The following is a 5,900-nucleotide window of genomic DNA, read 5'->3' as shown; positions in this document are numbered from 1 at the left end:
GTTCTAGTTAGTTGACTAATTCATGGTAGAAATTAAAATTTATTAGTCATGCATGACATAATCAAGAGTGGAATCCCATGCTAGTTCCTATTGGTATATACCCACAGTAAGTACGTCTAGAAGCTGTGTATAATACGGGTATGAATACGACTAGAATTCTTGATGAAAAAAAGAATGGGAATGTAACTGTACCCATTTTCATTAAGTATGAGTGTTTTGATATATGTCTTGAAGTTTTCCAAAAGTATATTAATACATCTACATACACTACATGTATATACATTGTAACTGAGTCGTTAAGTCATCGTTAGTCGTTACATGTAAGTGTTGTTTTGAAACCTTTAAGTTAACGATCTCATTTAATGTTGTTAACCCATTGTTTATTATATCTAATGAGATGTTAAATTATTATATAATCATGATATTATGATATATTATTATATCTTAATATGATATATATACATTTAAATGTCGTTACAACGATAATCGTTACATATATGTCTCGTTTCGAAATCCTTAAGTTAGTAGTCTTGTTTTTACATATGTAGTTCATTGTTAACATATATAATTATCATTTTATCATGTTAAATATAGTGTAACAATATCTTAATATGATACATATGTATTTAGTAAGACGTTGTAATAACGATAATCGTTATATATATCATTTCTACTTTCTTAACTTAGTAGTCTCATTTTTATGTATATAACTCATTCTTAATATACTTATGGAGATAATTACTTATCATAATATCATGTTAACTATATGTATATCTATATATATATCGTCATGTCATTTTTACAAGTTTTAACGTTCGTGAATCGCCGGTCAACTTGGGTGGTCAATTGTCTACATGATACTCATTTCAAATAATCAAGTCTTAACAAGTTTGATTGCTTAACATGTTGGAAACACTTAATCATGTAAAAATCAATTTCATTTAATATATATAAACATGAAAAATTTCTGGTCACTACAGATACTACTTATGCCATTGAGGTGGCCAACGGGAACCTATTGAGTGCTGACACATATTACCGGGGGTGTACGTTAACCATTTTGGGAAATGAGTTTGAAATTGACTTGATACCCATGGAACTAGGGAGCTTCGATGTAATAATCGGTATGAATTGGTTAGCCAAAATGAAATCTCACATTCTTTGCGATCTTAATGCAATCCGGATTCCTATCGAGAACGGTGAACCCTTGATTGTCTATGGCGATAAGAGTTGCACCGGACTCAACCTCGTCTCGTGCCTTAAAGTTAGAAAACTACTCCGTAAGGGTTGTTTTGCGATCCTTGGCCACGTTAAGAAAGTCGAGTCTGATGAGAAGCATATCGATGTTGTGCTAATTGTTAGTGACTTTTCCGATGTATTCCCCGACGAATTGCCGGGTCTTCCACCTCATCAACCGGTTGAATTCCAAATCGATCTTATTCCGGGAGCCGCACCCGTAGCACATGTACCATATAGACTCGCTCCATCTGAAATGCAAGAATTGCAAAGTTAAATCCAAGAACAACTTGACCGTGGTTTTATCCAACCTAGCCATTCACCATGGGGCGCTCCGATTTTATTCGTTAAGAAGAAAGATGGATCCCTACGAATGTGCATTGATTATCATGAACTAAACAAATTGACGGTTAAGAACCGATATCCTCTTCCGCGCATCGATGACCTCTTTGATCAACTACAAGGATCTCGTGTAAATTCAAAAATCGATCTCCGCTCGGGTTATCATCAACTAAGGGTTAAGGAGGAAGATGTCTCCAAAATCGCTTTCCGGACTCGTTATGGTAGTTATGAATTCCTTGTCATGCCATTTGGTCTCACTAATCCACCGGCGGTGTTCATGGATCTTATGAACCGCGTGTGCAAACCGTACCTCGACAAATTCGTTATCGTGTTCATCGATGATATTTTGGTCTATTCTAAGAGCGAAGAAGAACATGAGAAACATCTTCGACTTGTGCTTGAACTTTTAAGACAAGAACGACTCTATGCTAAATTCTCCAAGTGTGAATTTTGGTTGAAGGAAGTTCAATTTCTTGGTCATGTTGTAAGTGATCAAGGTATTAAAGTCGATTCATCAAAAATCGAAGCCATTAGTAAATGGGAGACTCCTTTTAACAACCCAATCCGTATTAAAATCGGCCCATAAATTTTTTTTTCCTTTTAATACGCTTTAAATAACACTTTAGGTCCAAATTGTGTTTCCATAAACATCTTTAATATAATAGAAGGTTTAATAAACCTTAAAACATTTAATACATTGATTAATTGTCCAAACGGACATACACGACCCGACTAGTTTAGTTTCCAACCAAAACCGAGCATGGTGATTTGGGACTACACTACCCAAATCCTAATCGAATACAAAAGCAAGATCTTCTAAGCAACCTAGCCAAGATCTCTAATCCCCAAGCTTACCATAGACACCAAGCATGCGAACCTATAAAAATATCAACAACTAGAGGGTAAGCTAACGCTTAGTGGGTGAGAATATACTACATACATATATATGCATAAAATGGACACGCCACACAAATAACCAAATACCTCATACCGGAGCATCCAAGCATAAAGGCAAGCTAGTCTAAGCATACCGTAAGATCACTAAGCAACGAGCTAAAGATACATCAACAAAATATAAGTTCACCAACGACGATGTGAACAATGCCAATAAGCTACACCCAGAGGGTTAGCTACATCACGACAATACAACATTATACGTATACAATATGTATATATCTATATCTCGAATAACATAAATTTGCTTACGCTTACAACACAATAACCATGGTTAACCAATAGTACAAGGAATGGTACTTCGAATTTCCCATTGGTGTTCCCAACAACCGTTAGTGCACAACAAATTATAACACTAACCCCGGAGTGGTATCGATCGCCCGAACTTTAAACCCACCCGTCACGTGTAATGTGGTATCGAACGCTCGAACTTTAAACCCACACTACATGCCCACACACATATATGACATGGCATCGAACGCCCGAACTTAAACCCATATCATATATTGACCCTATGTGGTATCGACCGCCCGAACTTAAACCCACATCGAATCTCGTACAAGTAAATACATTATATACACATATGCATAATCATTCCACTCACAATATTAACCCTTCGCCATTGGGGTTATATAATCCACATCACACACCCATGTGATAACGTACACAAAAAGTGTGCACCTCGCTAAGGTAGTTAACCAAAACGCACAACCGTGCCAATTGGACCTATACACAAGTCCAACAATTCCACCTATATGAGAAGTGAGCTCTATAACCGAGAACCCCTTCACCCGACCCGCACCCATCCTACACATACATATGCATATAGGATATTAACACTCACCTTGTCGCCTCGATGAATGCTTCCAAGTAATCCGCAACTCGTCAATGGAACGTACCTATTCCATCATCACAAATTTAACAACACACTTAGATTGGATTTACAAACCAACCTAATTTGACACTTAGTGCAATTTCTAAAAGGACCTGTCCTAATCCATCCGGACAAAGTCCACATCGATTATGAACGATTCACAACAGTTGATTACATCGCGAGGTACTTGACCTCTATATAATACATTTTACAAACATTGCATTCATTTTTGAAAAGACAATATTTCATTACATCTACGGTTGACGACATGCATACCATTTCATAATATATCTTACTATAATTGATTTAATAATAATCTTGATGAACTCAATGACTCGAATGCAACGTCTTTTGAAATATGTCATGAATGACTCCAATTAATATCTCTAAGATGAGTAAAAGCACAGCGGAAGATTTCTTTCATACCTGAGAATAAACATGCTTTAAAGTGTCAACCAAAAGGTTGGTGAGTTCATTAGTTTATCATAAACAAACATTTCATAATTTTAATAGACCACAAGATTTCATATTTCCAATTCTTATAAATAAACGTCCCATGCATAGAGACAAAAATATCATTCATATGGATTGAACACCTGGTAACCGACATTAACAATATGCATATAGAATATCCCCATCATTCCGGGATCCTTCTTCGGACATGATATAAATTTCGAAGTACTAAAGCATCCGGTACTTTGGATGGGGCTTGTTGGGCCCGATAGATCTATCTTTAGGATTCGCGTCAATTAGGGTGTCTGTTCCCTAATTCTTAGATTATCAGACTAAATAAAAAGGGGCATATTCGATTTCGATAATTCAACCATAGAATGTAGTTTCACGTACTTGTGTCTATTTTGTAAATCATTTATAAAAATTACGCATGTATTCTCAGCCCAAAAATATAAAGGGTAAAAAGGCAAATGAAACTCACCTGACAACTTCAAAAATAAATCACAGAGATGTGACCGAAAATCGGAATGCAAGTAACCGTAGACCCTAACACAAATCATGAAATTGTTGATATGGATGTGTAGAGCTCTTCGAGAGGAATCCGAATATATAAACGATTTTATGATACATCAAGTTTTTAAGGTGTTCTTGAGTGATAAAAGATTGATGACGATGATGAATAGTAGTGGGTGTTCTTGAGAGAAAAAATTGGGTGTTTCATAAAATGAATCTGGAAGGGGCAATAATATAGATAGATTAGATAAGGTCACGGGTGTTTTACTGGTTAATCAAGGGTATAGATATAACACGGTGTAATAATTAAATAAACTCGGGTATTAAATGTGTAGTCACGGGTTGGTATTTAATTTTTATCTGTTATCTAAAACCCAATGTATTTTAGTTTAATATGATTCAATGATTGGTTAATTTTATATTTATAAAAATTATATATATATCTATATTGTTTTAAACCTTTTAAAATTCTTGACGTCATACCTGGTTGGTGTGTTTCATTATTTATTATATTTTTAATAAGCCTATAATTTATAAAACTCATTTTCGGATCATCGTTTATTTTAAAATCACATAAGTTCCTTTTTAACTCGTTTACTATCAATTGAATGACAATTGAGCGTTACCGTTGTTTACTAAATAACTTCGAAATCACTAAATATATATTCTATACACTTTATTTATATGTATATATACTTTCTAAATAATATTTATTATATATTATTATTATTTACGTAATTAATTCTAACAATTACAATATATAATATTTCATTTTATTATTTACATATATATATATATATATATATATATATATATATATATATATATATATATATATATATATATATATATATATATAATTATATACATATCTATTTACAAGTAATCGTATTGTGAGTCGTCGGGAAAAGTCAAAGGTCAAATGGATTCATTAAAAATAGTTCAAAATTTTTTAGATTCAACTTTACAGACTTTGCTTATCGTGTCGAAATCAAATAAGAATTAAGTTTAAATTTGGTCGGAAATTTCCGGGTCGTCACAGTACCTACCCGTTAAAGAAATTTCGTCCCGAAATTTGAGTGAGGTGGTCATGGCTAGCAATAAAAATGTTTTCATGACGAATATGAGTTGATAAATAGAGTTTTATCATCTTTGAGTAATATGGGTAAAACAATTCGATTTTTCGAAGAGCACGAATGAAGCTATCACAAATGATTGGGATAGAGATTTAACTTTTGACGTAGTCACGATTGAATTTAGAAAATAAGGTGCTTCTTTACTTTTGACGTTGTCTTGGTTGAATTCCGGGATTCAAGGGATTTAAAGAAAATCTATGAAATCTATAAGATCTGATTTTTCGGTAAATGAGGAAATTAGGATCTCTTTAATTAAATGTGATGATCTACCTCGATTGCTCTGTCTGATATTTCCATTATAAATTAAATTCTTCCGTTTCATTATTCTCATCATTCCTATACTTTCTTTCTTAGTTCATACATCCAAACGATTGTGAAAATGCTTAATCCAG

Source organism: Rutidosis leptorrhynchoides, chromosome 2, assembly GCF_046630445.1.
Source record: "Rutidosis leptorrhynchoides isolate AG116_Rl617_1_P2 chromosome 2, CSIRO_AGI_Rlap_v1, whole genome shotgun sequence".
Taxonomy (NCBI): Eukaryota; Viridiplantae; Streptophyta; class Magnoliopsida; order Asterales; family Asteraceae; genus Rutidosis; species Rutidosis leptorrhynchoides.
This window is presented reverse-complemented; position numbering follows the sequence as displayed.